Source organism: Lactuca sativa, chromosome 5, assembly GCF_002870075.4.
Source record: "Lactuca sativa cultivar Salinas chromosome 5, Lsat_Salinas_v11, whole genome shotgun sequence".
Taxonomy (NCBI): domain Eukaryota; kingdom Viridiplantae; phylum Streptophyta; class Magnoliopsida; order Asterales; family Asteraceae; genus Lactuca; species Lactuca sativa.
Genome location: NC_056627.2, coordinates 275,591,551 through 275,618,711, shown reverse-complemented (window position 1 = coordinate 275,618,711; position 27,161 = coordinate 275,591,551). Strand labels below are relative to the sequence as shown.

Here is a 27,161-nt window from a genome sequence, read left to right as displayed (position 1 = left end):
GATGCAAAATTTGGAATGTCGGTTTAACTAAACTTTCCATATTTTCAAGTTATTTAATGCCAATTCTTAATTAAAATCATGATCTTCCATAAACGGTTCGTTTGACTACAAAAGAGCGCCAGGCTCTTGTACTCTTCGGTATTCATATTTCTTCTTCCTGATCTCTCGTATCCACCTTTGTTTTCATCAAATTACGAGGTTAATCGTTTTCCTCGTTCTTGGTATGCTCTTAGTCGTTTTCTTTCTCTTCATCGAAAATACATATGCGTTTTTGTAGGGTTTTAAACACCAGATTCTTGGGTTCTGAAAGGAACACTTAGATTTTAGTCGTTTTCTCCGGTTCCAGTAAATAATGCCACTTCCAAAACAGAACTAATCTCTAGAAATTGGCGACAGACGATGATGTCGGAGAGCAAGCGTTCTTAGCTGTTCTTCTTTCATGCTCTGCATTTTTTCTTCAGGTATTTTTATCCGTTCTCTAAACAAGTTAATAGAAACGAAATAATCCTCTAACGGAATTCTTCTGGTTTTGGTTTAGGAGATGTGTGATCCACACTACGACCCCGACGCGTTTTTGCCTTTGTGTCTTCCCAAAACCTATTTCTATCCAACTCCAACTCCAACCACAATTTCTCTTTTCCACAAACCTTTCCGCTCTCCAAATCCCCTGCAACAATTCGAATCATTCACACTTGCTTACTCGGTAACATTGTTTCTCCCTTCTTTGATTTATTTATTTATATATTTTTTTGTAATTAATCATATGATATTAAGGTGTGCTTAATCTTGGATTCTGAATCGAAAGTAACCCTCTTGATGTTCCCTGGTTATGTTTACTTTTTGGTGTTCTGTTTGCATTCTTGAGCTTTGATGTTAAACAAAGAGTAACTAATACTAATAAGGCTATACTACTCGACTACAATCCCAAATTTAAGCCTTCATTCCCTCCTATTTGCAACCCTAAATTGAAGAATGATACGAAACAAAAAATGTGACAGATTACAATTCTGATTTCCTGAATTTCTTATTTTCATTGACAGCTTCCATTCTTAAAAAAGACATTCTACGGACCAAAATGCCCCTAATATTTTCCTGTTTTCAATGCAGATTAGAGACAACACTTTGGATTGTTGTTAGGATCATTGTGGGATATAACAACAAGAAATACTACATTGATATCATTGAATCAAAGCCTTCAAATCCAATAACCATCATTGAAACCGATTGTGGTCTTGATTACAAGGAACCAAAGAGGCCCCACCCCTATCATCCTTGCCACCTGACCAAGGTATTACTTGCATGTTTTCAAGCAGTTTTATAATTTTGATCTTATGTTATCTGATGATTTTAGGGAAAAATGTAGGAAGTAACATGCTATACTTTTTATTTTATCAATATAGGCATTGTACTTCATTTTTTATGCATATAAGCAATGTACTTATGTACTTTTTCTCATAATGGCAACATGCTTAGATTTCTTAATCCATAAAAAGCAACCTTTTCATATATTTTTACCTATAGTAGCAACCTACTTTCACTTTGATAACAATATTGACATTGCACTTTTTTTACATATATTACGATTATCAGTAAATAAAAATGTAAGTAGATTGCTATTTTGGGCCACATTTTGGTAAAAGTATGTAAGTAGGTTGGCTGTTATAGGTAAAGTGCTGTTAAGTATATTGCTATCTCGTGGGTAAAGAGAAATAGAGTAGATTGTCTATATTAATTTTTAAAACAGTAAAGTAAATTGATATTTAACTGCAATTCACCTGTAATTTTATATGTGAGTAATTACCATTTCTTTTGTTTTCCCTTTTATCCTTTTGCAACCAGAGGAAGCAAAATTGAACCTGTTTAAAATACCAACCACCTCCTGTTTCCACCACTTCCGCCTCCAATGGAAAACAACTGGCGGAGGTGTGCCACTGCCGCCTCCTACCGGTTCTAGCTCCCACCAAACTCAGGGAAAACTCGTGTTCAGTTCTAATGCCGCCTCTCAAAAGCAAAAGGTATATTTTATTAATAGGAATGTACTTGCACTTTGCTTACTAATATATTTTGCTATTATTGGTTAAAAATATCTTGGAAGTTGCTATTGTGGATAACAAATTGAACTAAAAGTAAATGATTAGTTAACTTTACCATTTAATATTAGGGTATTTGTGTGTTGAAGTGTCCTGTTTTTATAGGGTTAAGTTAATCTTTTGTTAATATATTTTTTTTTCTTTATAACAGGCACCAATTATTTGAAGATGAAACTGAAGGCATTTGACACTTAAGTTGAGATGTAGGAATTCTCTTTTAGTGCTGGGTATGTTCTGCTGTTTTCAATCTTTTCCAATTTGAATAAACTCAATATTGACAATGTAAGATACAATTGAGAGGATACTAAACTTCTATATATTTTGTTGTGTGTTTTTAGTTCTTGTCACTTATAGTCGAGAAACTGATACTTCAAGTTTACTGAGAGATAGCAAAATACTTTCAGCTCTTATTCCAGGCATGCTCTGTTCTACTAAACATCTTTATATTTTCTTGTGTCTTCTTCATTCTTGTTTTTGTATGATACTTTACATTGATTAGCATTTCATATCTACGCATTTTAGATTCTGTTTTTTATAAAAAACATTTTTTCCTTAAAAATCAACCCAATTATGACATTGCATTTTTGTAGGTCTTTTCTGTAACAACAATGTTACTTTCAAATTTCTTATTAAAAACCACATTTCCCTTTGAAAATCATCGCAATTTTTTTTTTTTAGTTTTTTTTCTTTTACAACGTTGTTACTTTCAAATATTTTCATATCAAGACATTTTGTTAAAAAGTCCTTTCATTATTTTCTTCTTTGGGCATTTTACTATGAAATTTTTAACAATTATAGCATTGTATTAAGTTTTATTATTAAAAGCACATTTTCCTTAGAATAAATATCTCAATTAAAGCTTTGCAGTTTTTTAGAATAAATATTTTTTTTTTCAAGACATATCTTATGAAAAATCATCTCAATTAAAGCATTGCATTTTTAAATTTTCTTTTACTATTACAACATTTTTACTTTCAAATATTCTTTTATCAAGACATTTTTTACAAAATTATCCACATTTTTTACTCATCTAGGCATTTTACTTTGAAAATTTACTGTTTATAGCATTGTACTTTCAATTTTCTTATTAAAAGACATTTTCTTTTAAAAAAATCATCCCGTTTAAAGCATTGTTTTTTTTTTCCTGTTACAACATTTTTAAATCAAAATATTCTTTTATCAAAATATCTTTAAATTATCTAGGCATTTTACTTTGAAAGGGTTACCAATTACAGCATTGTACTTTTAGTTTTTTTTTTTTTTTTATTAAAAGCACATATTTTTTTGAAAAATCATTCCATCTAAAGCATTGTATTTGTTTAATTTTTGTTTACCAATACAACATTTTTACTTTCAAATATTCTTTTATCAAAGACGTTTTATACAAAATCTTTGCATTTCTTAATTATCTATTCTAGGCATTTTACTTTGAAAAATTTATCAATTATAGCATTGTAATTTCAGTTTCCTTATTAAAAGAACATTTCTTTTGAAAAATCATCCCAATTAAAGCCTTACGTTTTTTAATTTTTCTTCCTTTTACAACATTTTTACTTTCAAATATCATTTATCAAGAAATTGTTTTCAAAAATATTTTCATTTTTATTTATCTAGGCATTTTACTTTGAAAAAATTTACCAAATATAGCACTGTACTTTCATTGTTCTTTTTAAAAGCAGATTTCTTTTGAAAAATCATTCCAATTAAAGCATTGCATTTTTTTAGTTTTTTTTTTTACTATTTCAACATTTAAACTTTCAAATATTCTTTTATCAAGACATTTCTTTACAAAAATCTTTACATTTTACACTTATGTAGGCTGTTTACTTTGAAAATTTTACCATTTGCAGCATTTTACTTTAAGTTTTCTTATTAAAAGTACAGTTACTTTGAAAAATCATCCCAATCAAAGCTTTGCACCTTTTTAGATACATAGTTACTTTCAAACATTTTGATCAAGACATTTTATTAAAAATTAATTTATAAATGTTTTACAACTATGCATTTTAATTTGAAAAGTTTACCAGTTATAGCATTGTACTTTCAGTTTTCTTTTTAAAAGCACATTTTTTTGAAAAATAATACCAAATATAGCATTGAATTTTCAAGTTTTTTGTTCCTATTAAAACAATTTTAATTTCAAATATTATTTTATCAAGACATTTTATTAAAAAGTCTTTACATCTTTTACTTATCTAGGCATTTTACTTTGAAAATTTTACCAATTACAGCGTTGTACAGTTTTCTTATTGCATTTTTTTTTAACTTTTTTTCTTATTAATATTACATCATTTTTACTTGCAAATATTCTTTTTTCAAGACATTTTTTACAAAATTCTTTGCATTTTTTTACTTATATAGGCATTTTAGTTTGAAAAATTTACCAATTATATCTTTGTACTTTCATTTTTTAGTTATTCATTTATTAAAAGAACATATCTTTTATAAAATCATCCTACTTAAAGCATTGCATTTTTTTAGTTTTTTTACTTTTACATCATTTTTACTTGCAAATATTCTTTTATCAGAACATTTTTTTAGGCATTTTACTTTGAAAAAATTACCAATAATAGCTTTGTACTTTTAGTTTTTTTTATTAAAAGCACATATCTTTTATTAAATCATCCTACTTAAAGCATTGCATTTTTTTAGTTTTTTTTTACTATTACAACATTTTTATATTCAGTTATTCTTCTATCAAGACATTTGTTACAGAAATCTTTACATTTTTTTTTACTTTTTAAGGCATTTACTTTGAAAACATACAAATTATAGCATGGTAATTTCAGTTTTCTTATTAAAAGCATAATTCCTTAGAAAAAACAATTAAAGCATTTCATTTTTTAGCTTTTTTTTACTATTACAACATTTTTACTTTCAAATATTCATTTATCAAGACATTTTTTACAAAAATTCTCAAACTTTTTACTTCAAATTTTTTACCATATATAGCGTTGTACTTTCAATTTTCTTTTTTTAAAGCACAATTCTTTTGAAAAAATCATCCCAATTAAAGCATTAAATGTTTTTCTAGTTTTTCTTACTATTGCATCATTTTTACTTGCAAATATTCTTTTTCAAGACATTTTTTTACAAAAATCTTTATATTTTTTTACTTATCTAAGCGTTTTACTTTGAAAAATTTACTAAGTATAGCACTGTTTTTTTCAATTTTGTTATTAAAAGCACATTTTCTTTAGTAAAATCGTCCCAATAAAGTTTTGTACTTTTTTTTAAAAACTCTTTAAATTTATACATATCAGGCTTTTTACTTTTAAACTTTTACCAATTATAGCTTTGTACTTTCAGTTTTTTTTACTAAATGCACATTTTCTATTTGAAAATCACCCCAATTATAACTTTACAGTTTTCTAGTTTATTTTATTTTTATTTTATTGCTTTTTTTCAACATTTTTAATTTCAAATATTCTTTTATGACAAATTTAGAAAAAATAAACTTTACATCTTTTACATATCTAAGCCTACTATTTTTAGCTATTTACCAATTATAGCATTATAGCTTTAGTTTTTTTATTAAAAAAACATTTTCCTTTGTACCAATTTAAGCATTGTACTTTAAAAAATCATCGCAATTACTTTCCAATAATTTTTTATCAAGACATTTTATTAAAAATCTTTACATTTTTTTTACTTATCTTGACATTTTACTTTGAAAATTTTACCAGTTATAGCATTATTTTTTCTGTTTTCTTATTAAATGCACATTTCCCTTTGAAAAATCATACAATATAAATCTTTACAGTTTAAAGCATTGTAACTTCCAAAAAATTCTTATTAGCACATTTTGTTTCAAAAAATTTCCATTTATAGAATTGCAGTTTTTTGTTATCAATGTCTTTTATCATATCAAGTCACTTTACTTTGAAATATCTATCCTTTTTTTTTTTTACTTTGAAAAAATAATAATAGTTTTCTCATCAAGGCATGTTATTTTGAAAAATCCATCAAATTTTTTCATATCTAGTGATTTTATTTTGAAAAATCTATTTCATTTTTCTTTCAACGCATTTTACTTAGAAAAATTTATCATTTTTTTATATCAAAGCTTTTTACTTTAGAAAACCTACCCACTATAGCATTGTACTTTCAGTTTTCTTCAAATAAGCACATTTTTCTTTCAAAAGTCAACACATTTATAGCATTGCATTTTGCATCATTTTGCATTTTGCTGTTTGTTTAACATTATTACTTTCATATTTTATTTTATCAAGTCTAAAAAGTCTATAAACTTTTTTTTATTAAGGTATTTTACTTTAGAAAATTTATCCTGGTTTTTTGCTCATCAAAACACTTTATTTTTTGAATAATCCATCATTACAACTTTTTAATTTGAAAAATCTAATAATCTTAAGTCTAAAAAGTCTTATCAAATCATTTTATTTGAAAATTTTATCATTTTTTTTATAAAGGCATTTTACTTTGAAAAATCAACCCATTTGTTTTCTTATAGCTACAACATTACAACTTTTTTTTTGTTTAAATCTTATCAATTCTTTTTACTTTAATCTATCAAATTTTTTCATTATAAAAAATCTATTGAGTTATAGCATTGTAGTTTCACTTTTCTTATTTTGAGCACATATCTTGTTGAAAAATCAACCTCATTTTAGCATTGCACTTTCAGTATGTTTCTTTTTTACTACAACATTGAAAAATCTATAAAATATTGCATTGCATTTTCAGTTTTATTATTATAAGCATATTTACCTTTGAAAAATCAACTCGTTTATAGCATTGCACTTTTCAATTTTCTTTCCGTTATTGCATTGTAACTTTCATGTTTTTTTTCTTTTAATGTCATGTTACTTTGAAAAATCTATCAGTTTTTTCTAATGAAGGCATGTTACTTGAAAAATCTATGATTTATAGCATTGCATTTTTCTTTTTTCCTTTTTCTTTTTTCTACATCATTTTATTTCGAAAAATCTTTTAATTATAGCACTACGCTTTTCGATTTTCTTTCTGTTGCAACATTGTAAATGTCAATTATAGCATGTTAGCTTCAAAAATCTATCAAATTGTTCTTTTAATTTTTTTTATTATAAGCTACAATTTAAAGCATTGCGCTTTTAGTTTTCTTAAAACAAACGCATTTTCTTCGAAAATTTAATCCAATTATAGCATTTCAATTTCAAGTATCCTTTCTGCTTCAAAATTTTCTTACCAAGGTCTTTACTTTGAAAATCAACCCAATTATTACATTGTCATTTCCAATCATAGCATATTTTTCTTGTAAAATCAACCAATTAAAGCATTGCAGTGTCCTGTTTTCTTTCTGTTACAACATTCAATAAGAAAATATGTTGTACTAATTATCAACATGTGTATGCTTATGAGAGGTTTTGAAATGTATTTTATTCCTTACATTTTTGTATGCTCTGTTGATGGTTATTTGTTTTCAGTAGTTGATAATAATTGTTTTAGAAAAATCAGCTTCAGAAGTCACTTTATCAAATATTTGTATATGGGCAGGTTTGCGTTTCCTGTTTCTTACTTTTAATTTGTAAATTGTTTACTTGTTTTGATTGATGTATTTGCTTATTTTGTAAATAAATTATTTAATTGTTTACTCAAGTTAATGAAATATATTTATATCTTTTATGAGTTAATTATCGGATTTGATTTTAAAAAAGTTTTATGTTCTGGTTTACTTTTTTTTGAAATTTTACTTTTGATGACAAGTTTTCTTTCCAACACTTGCATTTTTATTACTTACTTGTGTTATTGTTTACTTATGGATATTTAGTTTGTCTTTTGAATTTATGTCACATTTATGGCATTGTTACTTTTTTTTTGTTATAAATTTCTAGTAGCGACATGATTATCTGTAGTATGTATGATGTATCTATTTATTTGCCTCGTTTTATGCTGTTATGTAGTTAGAAATGTAAGTGTAATTCTTATTAAGAGTTTTAGATTATATGATCTTTAAGAGCAATCAACACATCATTTTAGTTCTTGTTTTGCAGTGTTTTCATCAAATCATTTGTATATGGTGTTTTATGAATGTTGTTTTGTAAAAGGTGGTAGGTAGTCTTGTAGTTTTTTATACAACTTTTTCTTAATATCTTGTTTACATCTTTATGTATCGTGTGGTTTCTGCCTTTGTCCATAAGCATTTATTAGTTACTAATGCTTCTTTGACTTCAGATATATTATTATAGGCTAATACGTACAACTATTGTGTCTTGGTTATAAGCCTGATCATAATGTTATTTTTGTAGTTTTGCTTGTTTAATTTCATATATATATATATATATATACATATATATATGACTTTTTTTCCTAATGTACGTAGTTTTACTTTAAAATATTCCTCACCCACTTGGGCTAGCTATTTTTATATATTCCATTTAATAATACTAAATAGTTATTGTTCTAAATTTATCATACATATGAAATGCAAAAAGCTGTCAATTCAAAACTTACACCATTTCTGGCTTTCTTTATTGGTCAAATTACTCACTTTTATTTTATTGATTATTGGTATTTATCAAGACTCACTTTTGATTTTTTTTTCCTCTCAATTTATTACCAAGTCTAGTGGCAGATTCAAATAGCCACCTGATCAAAATTTGCAGCATCTATGGCAGGTTAGCTTCATCATTATGCTAAGTTTATTTACAAATTTTTTGATGATGTAGGTGGTGTTTTTTAACTTTGCAGATATGGGAGAGATCTAATTTTTTTTTGTTATAAGAAGAGCTCTTAATTGGTAAGTCATTAATCATTTTATGTACCATCAATTTTTTTGTTTGTTATAAAAAGAGCCCTTAATTGGTTTATTTTTGTTACAAAAAAGCCCTTAATTGGTTCAATTGGTGCGCATATGTTCCATTTTTTTAAATCCTTTCTACGTGTTGCTCTACTTATTAATTTCGTTTTTCACATAGGTTGCAGGATTGGTCTCTCCGGAAGAGTAAAATGGTAAGTTTTCGTGTTCTTGTTGTTACCTGGTTATGTTTACTTGTTGGTGTTCTGTTTACATTCTGGAGTTTTGATGTCAAACAAACGAACAATGGACTTTGTCAAATAATCTTGAGTTTGAGAAATATCAGGATTGGGTTCAAAAGCTACCATAATTCTTTTTCTTTTGGAGCACTTCATTTTTTTTGGAATGGAATGACAAAGTAAAAAGTGGGATAAATGTGTAGATATGGACTGAACTTAGAATATCAAAAAGAAAAACTAAGTAACTAATTTACTACTCCACTGCAATCCCAATTTTAAAGCCTCCATTCCCTCCTATTTGGAACCCTAAATTGAAGAATAATACGAAACCAAAAATGCAACAGATTACAATTCCGATTCCCTGAATTTCTTGTTTTCATTGACAGATTCCATTCCTGTTTTCAATGCAGATTAAAGAACTTGTCTTGTTTAACAACAGGAGAGGAGATAGAATTATGGTGGGATATAACAACAATAAATTCTACATTGATATAATTGAATCAAAGCCTTCAAATGCAATAAGCAACGTTGAAATCGATTGTGAGGTAAACAATATGATATACTCATTTTTTTCATCAATTTAGGCATTGCACTTAATTTTTTTATGCATAATAGAAATGTACATATGTACTTTTTCCCATAATTGCAACAAACTTATATATATTTTTATCTATAGTAGCAACCTTCCTTCACTTTGATAACAATATTGACATTGCACTTTTGTTACATATTATTTTTCAAAACAGTAAAATACATTGCTATTTAATTTTATATGCGAGTAATTATTATTCTTTTTTGTTTTTCATTTTATCCTTTTGCAAGAAGAGGAACCAAAATTCAACCTGTTTATAGGATCAGGAAGAAGATTGTATGCTCTTTTAAGGTCAAGTAAATCTTTTGTTATTTTCTTTTTTGATTCTTTATAACAGACACCAATTTGAAGGTGAAACTGAAGGCTTTTGACACTTAAGTTGAGATGTGGGAATTCTTTCTCAGTGCTAGGCATGTTTTGCTGTTTTCAATCTTTTCTATTTTGAATATTCTTAGTGACAATGTAAGAGTAAGATAGAATTGAGAATGATACTAAACTTTTGTATATTTTGTTGTGTGTTGTTAGTTGTTGTCAGTTATAGTGGAGATACTGAATCTTTCTTATGCTCCAAGTTTTCTGAGAAATACCAAAATACTTTCAGCTTTTATTCCAGGTATGCTCTGTTCTACTTAACATCTTTATGTTTTTGTGTCTTCTTCATTCTTGTTTTCTATGGTAGTTTACAATGATTAGCATTTCATATCTATGCATTTTAGATTATGTTTCTGTTTTTTTTTTCTTTAAAACATTCTCTTTAAAGATCAACCCAATAATGACATTGCACTTTTTTGGACTTTTCTATAACAACAATGTTACTCCCAATTTTCTTATTAAAATCAGATTCCCCTTTGAAAAATCATTGCAATTAAAAGCTTTGTACTATTTCAGTTTTTTTTCTTATACAGCATTGTTTTTTTTCAAATATTTTCATATCAAGACATTTTGTTAAAAAGTCCTTACATTATTTTCTTCTCTAGGCATTTTACTTTATAATTTATAACAATTATAGCATTGCACTAAGATTTCTTGTTAAAAGCACACTTTTACTTAAAAAAGTTATCCTAATTAAAGCTTTGCACCTTTTTAGTGTTTTTTTTTTTTTTTATTTTTTATTTTTTATTTTTTTTTATTTTACAATATTGTTACTTTCAATTTTTTTTATCAAGATTTTTAAAAAGTCTGTACATGTTTTACTCATTAAGGTATTTTACTATGAATTTCAGCATCGTACTTTAAGTCTTCTTATTAAAAGCTCATTTCCGATTGAAAAATCAGCCCAATCAAAGCTTTACACCGTTTTAGTATTCATTCTTTTTTTTTTCTTTTGTTTTTTTAAGAACATTGTTACTTTCAAATTTTTTATCAAGACATTTTCTTAAAAATTTTATACATGTTTTACAACTAGGCATTTTACTTTGAAAGTTTTACAAATTTTAGCATTGTACATTCAGTTTCCTTTTAAAAGCATTGTGTTTTTTTTAGTTTTTTTTCCTATGATAACAATTTTAAGTTCAAATATTATTTTATCGATACATTTTATAAAAAAATCTAAACATCTTTTTTTGACATTTTACTTTGAAATTTTTACTAATTATAGCATTTTACTTTCAATTTTCTTAACAAAAGCACATTTCTTTTGAAAAATCATTCCAATTAAAGCATTGCATTTTTTTAATTTTTTATTTTCTAATAAAACATGTTTACTTTCAGATGTTTTTTATCAAGACATTTTTTACAAAAATCTTTACATTTTTTTAGTTATTTAGGATTTTACTTTGAAAAGTTTACCAATTACAGCATTGTACTTTCTATTTCTTATTAAAAGAACATTTTCATGAAAAATCATCCCAATTAAAGCTTTGCATTTTTTTAGTTTTTTTTCGTAATAAAACATGTTTACTTTTAGATAGTTTTTTATCAAGACATTTTTTACAAAAATCTTTACATTTTTTACTTATTTAGGAATTTTACTTTGAAAAGTTTACCAATTATAGTATTGTACTTTCAGATTATTTTTATTAAAGCAGATTTCTTTTGAAAATTCATCCCAATTAGAGCATTGCATTTTTTTAGTTTTTTTTCCTATTAAATCATGTTTACTTTCAGATATTATTTTATCAAGACAATTTTTAAAAAAATCTTACATTTTTTACTGATCTAGGCATTTTACTTTGAAAAGTTTACCAATTACAGCATTTACTTTCAAATTTCTTATTAAAATCACATTCCTTTTGAAAAATAATTCCAATTAAAGCATTGCATCTTTTAGTTTTTTTTTAATTATTACAACATTTTTACTTTCAAATATTTTTTATCAAGACATTTTTATATAAATCTTTACATTTTTTACTTATCTAGGCATTTTATATTGAAAATTTTACAATTTAGAGCATTGTTCATTAAGTTTTCTTATTAAAAACACATTTCTTTTAAAAATTCATCTTAATTAAAGCATTGCTTTTTTTTTTTTTGCATTGTAACATTTTTACTTTCAAATCTTCTTTTATCAAGGTATTATTTACAAGGAATATTTACATATTTTACTTATAAAAGTATTTTACTATGAAAAATTTACTAGATAGAGCATTGCATTTTTTAGTTTTTTTTTCCAGTAAAGCTATTTTACTTTAAAATAATTTTATATCAAGACGTTTTTTACAAAATCTTTATATTTTTTACTTATCAAAGCATTTTACTTTGAAAAATTTACCTATGATAGCATTTTACTTTCAATTTTCTTAATAAAATCATATTTCATTTGAAAAATCATCCCAATTAAAGCATTATATCTTTTTAGTTTTTTTTCCTATTAAACCATTTTACTTTCAGATATTTTTTTAACAAGACATTTTTTGTAAAATTTTGTACTTTTTTTACTTATCTAGGCACTTTACTTTGAAAAGTTTACCAATTACAACATTGTTCTTTCAAATATTCTTTTATCAAGACATATTTTACAAAAAAATGTTTTTTTTTTACTTATATAGGCATTTAACTTTGAAAATTTTACAACTTAGAGCATTGTGCTTTCAGTTTTCTTATTAAAACACATTTCCTCTAAAAATTCATCCCAATTTTAGCCTTGCTTTTTTTTTTTGTAATGCAACATTTTTACTTTCAAATCTTCATTTATCAAGGCATTTTTTACAAGAATTAGTTACCTTTTTTACTTGTATAAATATTTTACTCTGAAAATTTTACAAGATATAGCATTGTACTTTTCAGTTTTTTTATTGAAAGCACACTTCTTTTGAAAAAACCATCCCATATAAAGCATTGCATTTTTTGGTTTTTCTAGTAAAGCTATTTTATTTTCAAATAATTTTATATCAAGACATTTTTTACAAAGTCTTCATATTTTTTACTTATCAAAGCATTTGACTTTGAAATATTTTCCAATGATAGCAATTTACTTTCAATTTTCTTAATAAAAGCACATTTCTTTTGAAAAAATCATCCCAATTAAAGCATTACATTTTTCTATTTTTTTTAATAAAATATATTTACTTTCAGATTATTTTTTATCAAGACATTTTTTACAAAGATCTTTTCATTTTTTTTATTTATTTAGGCATTTTACTTTGAAAAATTTACCATTAATATTGCTTTACTTTCTGTTTTCTTAATAAGAGCACTTTTATTTTGAACAATCATTCCAATTAAAGCATTGCTGTTTTTGGTTTTTACTTTCAGATATTTTTTTATCAAGACATTTTCTACAAAAATCTTTACATTTTTTACTTATCTTAGAAAATTTACCAATTATAGCATTATACATTATGCTTTCTTAATAAAAGCACATTTCTTTTGAAAAATCATTCCAATTAAAGCATTGCATTTTTTTAGTTTTTTTTTTGCAAATAAAACATGTTAAATTTTAGATATTTTTATAAAAACATTTTTTACAAAAATCTTTACATTTTTAACTTATCTAGGCATTTTACTTTGAAAATTTTACCAATTATACTACTATACTTTCAGATTTTTTTTATCAAAGCAAATTTCTTTTGAAAACTCATTCCAATTAGAGCATTGCATTCTTTTAGATATTTTTTCCTATTAAACGTGTTCACTTTTAAATATTTTTTAACAAAAATCTTTACATTTATTACTAAAGTAGGCATTTTACTTTTAAAAGTTTACCAATTACGACATTGTACTTTGTGTTTTATTAATAAAAGCACATTTCTTTTGAATATCATCTTAACTACAACATTACATTTTTTTAGTTTTTTTTTTATTATTTTTTTTTAATTTTCTAGTAAGTCATGTTATCTTTCAAATATTTTTTATCATGAAATTTTTTACAAGTCTTTACATTTTTTACTTATATAGGCATTTAACTTTGAGAAGTTTACCATATATAGCATTTTACTTTCTTATCAAATCTTTTTACTTGAAAAATTTATCATTTTTTATAAAGGCATTTTACTTTGAAAAATCCTACCAATTATAAGCGCCTGTCTCTTTGAAAAATCAACCCAATTGTTTTCTTTTAGTTGCAATATTACAACTTTTTTTTTAATCTTATCTTATCAAGTCATTTTACTTTAATTTGTCAAAATTTTTATTATCAAAGGCATTTTACTTCGAAAAATTTAACTGTTTTAAAAAATTTTCATTATCAAATCATTTTACTTTGGAAAATCTATGAGTTATAGCATTGTACTTTCACTTTTTATATTTTAAGCACATATCCTGTTAAAAATTATAGCATTTGATTTTTCAGTTTTCTTTCTGCTTCAAAAATTTCTTACCAAGGTCTTTTATTATGAAAATCAACCCAATTATAAACATTGCACCTATTAGGTTTTTTTTTTCCACTACAACATTGTTACTTTCAAAAAAATTCTTATCAAGACATTTTACTTTAAAAAATTTTTGCATTTTTTTTCTTATCTAGTATCTAGTCATTTTACTTTGAAAATATTAGCAATCATAGAACATTTCTCTTGTAAAATCAACCCACTGCAGTATTCCGTTTTCTTTGTGTTACAACATTCAGATATTTCTTATCAAGACATTTTACATTGACAACCTACCAATAAAAGCATTGTACAGCATATCTATGTTTATGACAGGTTTTGAAATGTATTTTATTCCTTACATTTTTGTATGCTCTGTTGATGGTTATTTGTTTTTAGTAGTTGATAATATTTGTTTTAGAAAAATCAGTTTCAGAAGCCACTTGATCAAATATTTGCATATGGGCAGGTTTGTGTTTCCTGTTTTTTACATTCTATCTGTTACTTTTAATTTGTAAATTGTTTACTTGTTTTGATTGATGTATTTACCTGTTCTATTTTGTAAACAAATTATTTAATTGTTTACTCAAGTTAATGAAATATATTCATATCTTTTAATAGTTATATATCTGATTTGATTTTAAATAAGTTTTATGTTCATAAAATCTCTTGTGTCAAGGACATAAGTTATGGTTTTCTTTGTTTTGAAATTTTACTTTTGGTGACAAGTTTTCTTGCCAACACTTGCTTTTTTATTACTTACTTGTATGGATATTTAGTTTCTGTCTTTTGAAGTTATGTCACATTTATGGCATTGTTACTTTTTTTTATTAATTTCTTGTAGCCACATGATTATTTGTAGTATGTATCTATTTATTTGCCTCATTTTATACTGCTATATAGTTAGAAATGTAAAAAAAAAGTTTTAGAATGTATGATCTGTAAGAGCAATCAACACATAATTTTAGTTCTTGTTTTGCAGTGTTTTCATCAAATCATCTGTATATTGTGTTTTGTAAAAGGTGGTAGGTAGTCTTGTAGTTTTTATATTAAAAGCCAATACAACTTTTTTTTTTGGTCAGAGTTGACATTTTTACCTCTGAAAATATATTGTTTACATTTTTATGCTTATTTGATTTCAGATATATTATTATTGTCTAATAGAACTATTGTGCCTTGTACTTTTGGTTGTTTAATTTCGCTTGTATATGATTCTTGTCTTACTTTTTTTTTTCCTAATGTACGTAGTTTTACTTTAAAATATCCCTCACCCACTTGGGCTAGCTACTTTTATATTTTCCATTTAATATTACTAATTAGTTTTTGTTCTAAATTTATCATTCATGTGAAATGCAAAAAGCTGTCAATTCAAAACTTACACCATTTCTGGCTTTATTTATTTATATTTAATGGTCAAATTACTCACTTATTTATTTATTATTGGTATATATCAAGACTCACTTTTGATTTATTTTTTTTCCCTCTCAGTTTCTTACCGAGTCTAGTGGCAGATTCAAATAGCCGTCTGATCAAAATTTGCAGCATCTATGGCAGGTTAGCTTCATTATTATATTAAGTTTATTTACAAGTTTTTTGATAACATAGGTGGTGTTTCTTAATTTTGAGATATATGAGAGTTCCCATTCTCTTTGTTATAAGAAGAGCCCTTAATTAGTAAGGCATTAATCATTTTATGCACCATTAACTTTTTTTTTTTTTTTTTTTTTTTGTTATAAAAGAGCTCTTAATTGGTTTATTTTTTTAAAGACTTGCTCTTAGTTAATTGTTTACGGTTCATATTATGTGCTTTAGAAAAATCTATTAACAGATATTTGATTCCTACAAAAAGCCACCCAGACCGAAATTTGCATAGGCAATAGCAGGTTCGTGTTCCCTGATTCTTTCTTGCTATAGTTAAATGCACTTTCTTACTTTCTATCCATTTCTTTTATGTCAAAAAGATATTTGATTATTTTTGTTTTTGGTGATAGCAAGATTGGTGTTTTATAGTTTTTTGAGAGTTCCATAATTAATAGTTAACTTTTTTCAAAGCCTAGTTGCCCTCTGCCAATCATCAACCATTAGGGTGTCATTGGTCTTGCTAGGTTAGTAATAATATGTTTAAGATAATAGTTAGACACTATGCTTCTTTTTCCATTTGCATTTTCTTGTGTAGCTTTGTCTCTACGGTGGTTGCGCTTTGTTTGTGTTCTTATGTGGCTTTATTTGTAGGGATCTGCTTTGTTCGTATGTAGAGTTATTGTGTGGCTTTGTTTGCAAGGTTTTTCTTTATTTGTAGAGGTCTTGTGTAGATTTCTTTTGTAGGGTTTGTTTGTAGAGTTGTATGGTTTTGTTTTGGTTATGTGGCTTTGTTTCTAGGGTTCTACTTTGTTTGTTTCTTGTGTGGCTTTGTGTGAATGATTCTGCCTTGGGATTCATGTCTTGGTTTAGTTTGTAGGGTTTTACTTTTGAATGTCTCTTTTCTTGTTTGTAGTGTTCTTTTTTTTTGTAGACTAAATGTGTGGCTTTGTTTGTAGGGTTCTACTGTGTTACTAGAGTAGCTTTGCTTAAAAGGTTCTACTTTTTTTTTTTGTAGAGAGTTCTTGTGTGGCTTTGTTTATAGGGTTACTTTATTTGTTTCTTGTGTGGATTACTTGTTTTGATTGATGTATTTATCTGTTATGTTTTGTAAATCTATTTAGTTTAATTGTTTCAATATCTTTTATGAGTTAATTATCTGATTCTGATTCAATTTTAAATAAGAAACACTCATGTGTCAAGGAAATAAGTTATGGTTTTCTTTGTTTTGAAATTTTACTTTTGGTGACAAGTTGTCTTGCCAACACTTGCTTTTTTTTTTTTTTTTTTTTTTTTACTTACTCAGTGTTATTGTTTATTACTTTTGAATGTTTAGTTTCTGTATTTGAACTTATGTAACATTTATTTATTTGCCTCATTTTAGTTGGAAATGTAAGTGTAATTCTAACTGGATCCTTAAAAGAGTTTTAGGATATATGATCTTTAACAGCAATCAACACATCATTTTAGCTCTTGTTTTGCAGTGTTTTCATCAAATCATTTATTTGTATATGGTGTGTTTTATGCATGTTGTCTTGTAGTTTTTATATTAAAACCCGATACAACTTTTTCTTGGTCAGACTTGACTTTTCACAACTGATCATGAAAATATCTTCTTGTTTACATGTTCATGTCCAATTGCAGTTTTATCTGTGGGTAGGTAGCTAGGGTTTTTTTTATGTTGGTTATTTATTTCATCGACAATGTTGTGAAATATTTACTAATATGTCTTTAAGTTTTATTTTTTATGTTTTAAGTAAAAGGTGAGAAGAAAATCCAGGAAGATTTTCAACCCCATATTCTTTGATGGATTCAATGTTTGTTCGTGTTTGAATTCCTCCAATGTGTATTGATAATTTGTCGTAGTTCATAATTGGTGTTGTGTGTTTATGGTTCTCATATGTTTGTGTGTAATAGGATAGGATATACAATTCAATAACGTTATATCTGATTGGGATGTTTGATATGTTATCGCCGATAATTTTCTTTCTTGAATCTGTTGAAAGCTTTCCCAATTTAGGATTGTTATTTCTTATTTTTATGGTTTTTGCCTTTGTCCATAAGCATTTATTAGTTACTAATGCTTATTTGATTTTAGATATATTATTATTGTCTAATACAACTATTGTGTCTTGGTTATAAGCCTGATCATAGTGTTATTTTCTACTTTTGGTTGTTTAATTTCACCTGTATATAGATTTTTTTTTTCCAAATGTAGTTTTACTTTAAAGTATCCCTTAATTGGTAAGTCATTAATCATTTTATGCACCATCAGTGTTTTTTGTAGAGACTTCGCTTTTAGTTAATTGTTTATGGTTAATAATATTTGTTTTAGAAAAATCTAGTAATATGTTCAAAAAGCCACCGACAAAAATTTGCATAAGCTATTGCACAGTCATGTTCCCTGATTCTTTCTTGCTTTAGTTAAACACACTTTCTTACTTTCTATCCATTTCTTTAATGCCCTAAACATATTTTGTGTTGATTACAAGTTTTGTTTCTTTTTTTTGGGCGATAGCAAGATTGGTTTTTTATAGTTTTGGTCATGCTTGAGAGTTCCATAAATAGTTACTTTTGTTCAAACCCTAGTTGCCCTCCGCCAATCATCAACCATTAAGGTGTCATTACTCTTCCTACGTTATCAATATATTTTACATATTAATTAGACACAATTTGTTTGTACGCTTCGGATTTGGAATTCTTTGTCCATTTGCATTTTCTTGTGTAGCTTTGTTTCTAGGGTTGTTGCACTTTGTTTGTGTTCTTTTGTGGCTTTTATTTGTAGGGATCTGTTTTGTTTGTAGAGTTTTTGTATGGTACTTGCTTTGTTTGCAGAGTTATTGTGTGGCTTTGTTTGTGAGGTTTTGCTTTCATTGTAGAGTTCTTGTGTGGCTTTTTTTGTAGGGTTCTGCTTTGGATATTGTTTATCAACTTGCACTTTCTTGTGTAGCTTTATTAGTAGTGGCCTTGTGTAGATTTCTTTTGTAGGGTTTATTTGTGGAGTTCTATGGTTTTGTTTTTATGGTTATGTTTGTAGGGTTCTACTTTGGAATTCTTCTCATTTGTATTTTCTTGTATCGCTTTGTTTGTAGGGTTCTACTTTGTTTGGAGAGTTATTGTGGCTTTGTTTATAGGGTTTTGCTTTGTCTGCAAAGTTCTTATGTGGCTTTGTTTTTAAAATTATATATTTGTATTTTATTGTGTGGCTTTGTTTATAGGGTTCTACTTTGTTTGTTTCTTGTGTGGCTTTGTTTGTATGATTCTACTTTTGAATTTGTGTCCCTTTCTTGTGTGACTTTGTTTGTAGGGTTCTAGTGTGGTCTTGTTTGTAGGATTCCACTTTGGAATTGATGTCTTAGGTTTAGTTTATAGGGTTCTATGTTTGAAACTGTGTCTTTTTTTCTTGTATGGCTTTGTTTACCAGTTTTGCTTTGTTTGTAGGGTTTTACTTTGTTTGTAAAGTTTTTATTTATTTGCAAAGTTATTTTATGCCTTGTTTATACATTTCTTTGTTTGTATTTTGTTGTGTGGCTTTGTTTGTAGGGTTCTACGTTGTTCGTAGAGTAACTTTGTTTATAAGGTTTTACTTAGTAGATAGTTCTTTTGTGGTTTTGTTTGTAGGGTTCTATTTTGTTTGGTTCTTGTGTGGCTTTGTTTGTAGGATTTTACTTTGAAGTTCTTGTGTGATTTTGCTTTCTTTGTTTCATGTGTGGCTTTGTTTGTAAGATTTTGCTTTGGAATTCATGTCTTGAGTTCAGTTTGTAGGGTTCTACTTATGAATCCATCCATCGTTTCTTGTGTGGCTTTATTTAGTGGGTTTGCTTTGTTTGTACGGTTCTTGTGTCTTTTATTTGTAGGCTAGTGCTTGGTTTGTAGAGATGTTATGTGAGCTTTGTTTATAGGATTTTTCTTGGAGGTCTTGTTTAGAGTTATGTTTGAAGAAATCCACTTTGGGGTTCTTATCCATTTGCATTGTCTTATGTGGCTTTGTTTGTAGGGATTTACTTTTTATGTAGAGTTATTGTGTGGCTTTATTTGTAGGGTTCTGATTTTATTTATTTTGTAAAGTTCTTGTTTGGCTTTATTTATAGGTTCTGTTTGTTTTTAGAGTTCTTGGTGGCGTTGTTTGACAGATTTTTCTTTTGGATTGTTTTAATGGGTTCTCTTTGTTGTAGCGCTTTATTTTAGAAGTATTTCCCATTTTCATTTTCTTATATGGCTTCATTTTCTTATCTTGCGGTAGAATTCTTTTCTTGGGTTAAGTTTGTGGGGTTATGCTTTAGATTTCTTCTCTAACTGCATTTACTTGTGTAACTTTGTTTGTAGAGTTCTTTTCCATTTATTTTCTTTCTACTCTTAAGGTTTTGCGTTGATCCTTTGTTCATTTTCATTTTCTTGTCCGGCTTTGTTTGTGATTTCTTTGTCTTGGGTTCTATTTGTGAAGAATTTAAACATAACCCTACAAATAAAGTCAAACAAGAAAATGCAGATTAACAAGACCTAGTTTTAGTCTCGAGTCCGAGACATCTAATAAACGATGTGACATGTTAATCTTTGAGCTAATAAAAATTGTCATTTCTTTGAGATCCCTCCACCATATGTGTGAGACAACAACAACCATCTGCTATTTTTGCAGATTATCGATCCCGGGCCTCCTCTTCCTGGGTCACTGATATTGGGTCTAGTCATCATGTTGCATCCGATCTCTCGAGCTTTGATCACTCCGAGGCATACCATGACCATGACAACTTATTTGTTGGCAACGGTAAAGGTTTACCCATTCTCCATATTGGCTCCTCTAAACTCTATTCTCCTAATAAAACTTTTCATCTCTTACAAATTCTTCATGTTGCAGAAATCAAACAAAACCTTCTTTCTGTTCAAAATTTATGCGATGATAATAATGTTTATTTTGAATTTCACACTTCTTTTTTTGCTGTGAACGACGAGAATACTCACACTACCCTCCTCATGGTCCAAGTAGTGACGGCCTTTACTCCTTCCACCTTCCGCAGTTGCAGTCTACCTCGTCTAAAGTTGCTTTCTCCGCTACCCGTGCTTCTTCCGTCACTTGGCATCAACGACTTGGACATCCCCATCCGCAGCTGTTGAAGTCAATGATTTCATGATATAGTTTACCTTTATCAAACAATTTTGTCAATTCACCTTGTGATTCTTGTTCTATTGGAAAATCTTCAAAACTTCATCTATCATCTTCTAATTATAAAAGTTCTCATATTTTAGATTCACTCTTTTGTGATGTTTGGGGACCAGCCCCTGTTACTTCTTTTGAAGACCATCGATATTTCTTACTATGTGTTGATCATTTTTCTAGTTTTATGTGGATTTTTCCCTTAAAATCCAAATCTGATGTCTTTAGTACTTTCCAACAGTTTCTTCTTACAGTAGAACGACAATTTCAAACCAAACTAAAATATGTTCAAACTGATTGGGGAGGTGAATTTCGAAACCTCTCTAAGTTTTTCTCATCTCTCGGCATTACTCATCATTTGTCTTAGAATGCCGTTGTTGAGCGTCGTCACCGTCATGTGGTCGAAACCGGCCTCACTCTTGGTCAATCTGGTGTTCCACAACGATTTTGGCATTGTGCTTTTGACACAACCGTCTATCTCATAAATCGTATGCCTTCTAATACCAACTCCAATATCTCACCTTTCGAACATGTTTTCAAACACAAACCTGATTTTTCCTTTCTTCGTGTGTTTGGTTGTCGATGTTATCCACATCTCCGTCCGTATAACAAGCATTAAATGGATTTTAGATCTCTTTTGTGCGTTTTTCTTGGATATGGCACCTCCCACCATGGTTATCAGTGCTTTGACCCTCTTTCCGAATGCCTTTATATCGCTCGTCATGTTCGTTTTCATGAACAATTATTTCCTTACCAAATCAGCCCCCCATCTCCACCCACATCTTTCTTTGATCCTTATACATCCTCTTATCCTAATCCTGGACCTGGCATATCCACTCCTTCCAATACATCCCCTACACCTCCTACATCACCTACACCATCTCCTTCCAATACATCTCCTACATCACCTACACCATCTCCTTCATCATCTTCTTCCCCTACATCTCCACACGAACCTCCTTTTCCACCTCTCCTTTATACCTTTTGCATGACGCCTTAAAACAACCACCACATCTCAACAAGCAACTTCTACCTCCCAACCCGACACTTCCTCCTCTCAACCTCGTCCTCGTCCCTCTAATTTGCGTCATAATCCTAAACCCTCTCAACCATATAATCTTGCCTCCTATCATACTACTACTATTCCTACCGAACCAGGCACCTTTAACGTTGCTAAAAAATCGCCTCAATGGCGTCAGGCTATGGCCGACGAGTATTCTGCTCTTCAACACAACAACACCTGGTCCTTAGTGCCTCCTCCATCGAATGCTAATGTTGTTGGTTGTAAATGGGTCTATAAGCTCAAACGGGATCCGACTGGGGCAATTACACGTTACAAAGCGTGTCTTGTTGCAAAAGGTTATCATGAGCAACATGGTCTTGATTATCATGAGACTTTTAGTCTCGTTGTCAAAGCGACTACATTTCGGGTGGTTCTATCCTTGACAGTCTCACATAATTGGCCCTTACGACAACTTGATGTTCAAAATGCCTTCTTACATGACGCTCTCACACAGACAGTCTACTTGCAACAACCACCGGGTTTTGTTGATCTGGACAAACCTGATCATGTTTGTCTTCTCCACAAGTCTCTCTATGGACTTAAGCAAGCTCCCCGAGCATGGTTTCATGCTCTTGGTTTTCGTGTATCTAAAACGGATCCTTCACTTTTTAAATACTCCTCTAACGGTGTTCTCTTGTATATGCTTGTTTATGTTGATGACATTATTCTCACAGGAAACACTTCATGCTCTTGGTTTTCGTGTATCTAAAACGGATCCTTCACTTTTTAAATACTCCTCTAACGGTGTTCTCTTATATATGCTTGTTTATGTTGATGACATTATTCTTACAGGAAACAATACCGCTGATATCGACCGGGTTGTTCAGAATCTTAGTCGCACTTTTGCTCTACAAGATTTGGGGTCGTTATCTTATTTTTTGGGGGTTGAAATTGTTAAACAGGGGTCCGACATTGTTTTGTCTCAAAGAAAATACATACTCGAGCTACTTGAACGTGCGAATTTGTCTAATGCCAAATCTGTGCCATTTCCGATTACTACCACCGCGAATCTTGCCCTTGGCGACAGTCCACCATTTGAAGACCCGGTTACAATCTGGCCGCTAGCTCCTCCCCCTGCCGTTGTTACAACTGCTGAAGTTGCAATGGCAACCGTCTTAGTAATGGCTGCATAACGCTCTTCAAAGTACTTCACCATGGAGGTCTTAATACACCCAAACATCTCCGATCCGTACAATCTCGACCACCTCCTCCCAAATAATCTCCCTGACGCGATCCTCTGTCACAGCTGGCCTATCCTGGCTGCCAACTCTTGATCCTAACCTAGATCCGGCCTTAAATCGTCTCATAACCACCATACCGAAAGTATACCAAGAAGATATCAGATAATCCACATAAACAACGAGGAACCTACTCCCAACCAAACCCTAGGGGTTGTGACTTCCTTGCTACACATATGGGTCTTGTGCTTTCAGTAGTACGGGCTCATACTACCTTCCACACCTACCCATATTTGTCTTAAGTATCATCACAACACCCTAACAATATATATAAACATAGCGAGCGCTCAATCCTCACTCCTAGAGGAATGCTAAATAACTCATAACTGGCCTCGCGGCCTCGCACTACCCACCCATCCATAAAATTTCCACCAACTCTGCAACACTCGTGTATGCTAGCCATACATAACGTTGGACCCTATAGACTTTTGAATACATGATCCTAACCTAAGCCCTTAATCAGACAAGAACAAGAAATAAGGCCAAACCAAACATTCTCAGGCTATAAGATCTTAATTATGTACGGCCGTGATGCATACACTAAGCAACTACAGTAATGATGTCAATTTCACATAAGGAAAAAACCTAGGCTAGCAGGCAACATATAATCAAGCAATTCTATCATGCAATTCTTGAAGATCCCTAGTCTAGTACTATCATGTTGTTCTACTTCGCTGGCTCCGACTGATTGTACACTTGCATCCTCCTTTAGTATTTTGAAAATCATTTGAAAAATCATTTTAAAATCTTGTCCTTAGTTTGAGACTAGAGACACACGAGTGTTTCCTCCAATTCACTCAAACCAAGGCTCTGATACCAACTTGTAACATCTATAAAATTAAAGCCAATTTAAAACTTTTTAAATCATTCAAAAACCAATAATTCTTACAAACATGTTTTCAAAATGGTTTAATGTCAGAGTATCCCAGAATCAAATTATAAAAACATAAGGAGGTGTATGATCACGCTTTCGCCTTCCCGCGATTATCAGAAGTATCTGAAACAAAATCAACAACCGTAAGCCCGAAGCTTAGTGAGTTTCCCCAAAATACCAACGTCATACAATTATAATCATATCATATAAACAAACAACATGCATAATGAGTCATCAACATGACTGGACCATCTCGCAGGCCTTCGGTCTATCTGGACCGCTCTCTGAGCCTTCGACACGTCTGGACCCCCTCTCAGGGCCTTCAACATATCCGGACCCCTCAATCGACTAGAAAATGGCCCTTAGCAATATTTCGGGTATTTCGGAGACATTTTAACGTTTGTTATAATTAGAGATATATCCCTAATGAAAAACCCTCAAATAAAGACAATTTTTGCAATATGAAACTATTTTGGACCTTAGCAAAAAAAATAGAATCATTTTTATAGTTTTTTCAAAAAAAAGAACTATAGATAAAAAATTAATAATTATTATTAAATAAAAAACATTTCAAACTATTATTTTCGAACGGCCATATGATAATATTAGTATTATATAAAAAAAAAATAAAGTAGACCCGCAAGTTACTCAGTCATAAGAGTAATTTGACTGGTTAATAATATGCAAAATTTGGAAAGTCTCAACTAAAGTTTCCATATTTTCAAGTTATTTAATACTTTAAGATTTATATACTTTAATAGTTATGATTCTTATGAACAGTAACCATGGTATTCTTTTGGTGGTTTCCTGTTTCTGCTTCTCGGATTGGTTTTTGTGATCTTCCATTGGATTTGAGTCGGTCGGTTGTCTTTCTTGCATGTTTGCCGTGTGTGGGGTTATTTCCAGCTGAACAATGCCTATTCCATTGAGCTTCCGCCAGCTGTGCTTCCCCTTTTTGCCACCTCTTGTCTCACCGCCGTTTCCTTCCAATAAGAAATCTCTTTTCAATACAGATTATCCATCGCCTTGACCTATTCCACAGGGGCTTTGCTTTCTTCTGCACACGAAAAACATAAATCGATGCACACAAAAATCGGATATATATATATATATATATATATATATATATATATATATATATATATATATATATATATATATATATATATATATATATATATATATATATATATATATCTTTTCCTTTATTCTTCTATTATCTCAGTTTGTTTGCACACAGGGCCTGGACCACCAACACCACTATACACATTCTCCATCCCTGCGACGACGTCGGAAAGGAAAGCCATCGCAGTAAACTAGGGTTGTTATTATCTGAATAGAGGGCGGTGGTGGTGATTTCTGTAAGATTTTAGCAAGAAGTGAAGCATACGACTGTTTTTATGTGCGTATTTCTGGAGATTTTTTTTTTAATCTTGAATCAGGTAACTAATGATGTCTAATTCTTTCATATTTTATTAAATTGTATTTCTTCTGCTGATTTGATTCGAAAATTTGGTCCTTCCACAAAGAAATTACATGTTGAGGTGGAGGTTCAAAGTTGGCACGCCAAGTGTTCGATGAAAGTACTGAGATACGTCCAGTGGTGTTCCATTTTCTGAGAGTTTCACCACATATTAGCCCACTATCTGCTGGTCCACGTGGACATTGGAATCATTGCAAAGTGAATCCAAAAGAATGCCTTCGTAATCAAATAAGAGTTTTGCAAGGTTGTTGATCTGTTTTTACAAAGAGTAAGACATGTAGTTGAATGTTTTTATTTGTTTAGCATTCAGATTCAGCACCAGGGTTGAGATGCTTACAGCTCTGAGGTTATCGTATTTGATGGTCCACGTAATCATGTGTTTTTTTTTTTTTTTTTTTTTTTTGATCCTTTCTGCGTGTTTCTCTACTTATTGATTTCGTTTTTCACATAGGTTGCAGGATTGGTGTCGCCAGAAGAGTAAATATGGTAAGCTCTTGTGTTCTTGTTGTTACCTGGTTATGTTTACTTTTTGGTCTTCTGTTTGCATTCTTGAGTTTTGATGTCAATCAAACAAATTGTGGACTTCGTAATTGCTTTGCAATCTTCATTTTTGTTGGATGGAATGACAAAGTAAAAAGTGGAATAATTGAGTAGATAAATACTGAACTTAGAATCTCAAAAAGATAAACCAATAGGCATATACTATTTCACTACAGTCCCAAATTTAAGCCTCCATTCCCTACTATCTGCAACCCTAAATTGAAGAATAAACGTGACAGATTGCAGTTCTGATTCCCTGAATTTCTTATTTTCATTGACAGGTTCCATTCTTTAAAAAACAGACCAAAACACCCCTAATATTTTCCTGTTTTCAATGCAGATTAGAGACAACACTTTGTCCTGTTGTTAGCATCCTTGTGGGATATAACAAGAAGAAAAAAAAATACTACATTGATATCATTGAATCACAACCATCATACGGTGTTGGTGTTACTTTCTTCTACGGGAGATGTATTTGAAATCCGAGTTTATTATTCGAGGACATGACATTTGTTCGGGATCATTCAATTGGATGTGCCAATTGGATATGCGTAGGAGCATGGTACACGTTAAAGTTAAAAGCAAGCCAATCCATATTATGAGATTTCACACCCTCAAGTTTAAAGATAAGGCTTCATATGCCCAATGGTTATAATATATGTCTAGAGTACCCCCTCCAGGTGGTTTACTTATCAATTTACACCCTCAGTTTGTTTTTGTGGTGAATATTATTGCAAACATATGACGATCGAATTGACAAAAAGTAAACTTGGAGGTGTTATTCTAAACACTTTCAAATAAGTTATTAACATGGAGGCATTGAGGGGAGCAAAA

At 29.4% G+C, this 27,161-nt stretch overlaps 1 long non-coding RNA gene across 21 annotated transcripts; it reads left to right on the top strand.

Moving 5' to 3' along the window:
• On the top strand, positions 1–27,161 carry LOC128134192 (uncharacterized). 21 transcript variants are annotated; one of them, XR_008232538.1, is made up of 19 exons: positions 1–461; positions 539–703; positions 1,108–1,288; positions 1,840–2,015; positions 2,242–2,317; positions 2,429–8,704; positions 8,778–8,826; positions 9,005–9,038; positions 9,473–9,607; positions 9,885–9,945; positions 10,180–10,267; positions 14,802–14,868; positions 15,888–15,953; positions 16,228–16,282; positions 20,614–20,742; positions 25,545–25,746; positions 25,834–26,055; positions 26,239–26,273; positions 26,668–27,161. It is a non-coding gene; the product is annotated as an uncharacterized LOC128134192 (long non-coding RNA). The 21 variants fall into 21 exon arrangements; XR_008232526.1 differs by lacking the exons at positions 14,802–14,868; positions 16,228–16,282 and having other exon boundaries at positions 1–198; positions 278–461; XR_008232542.1 differs by lacking the exons at positions 14,802–14,868; positions 16,228–16,282 and adding an exon at positions 26,091–26,155 and having other exon boundaries at positions 25,834–26,031.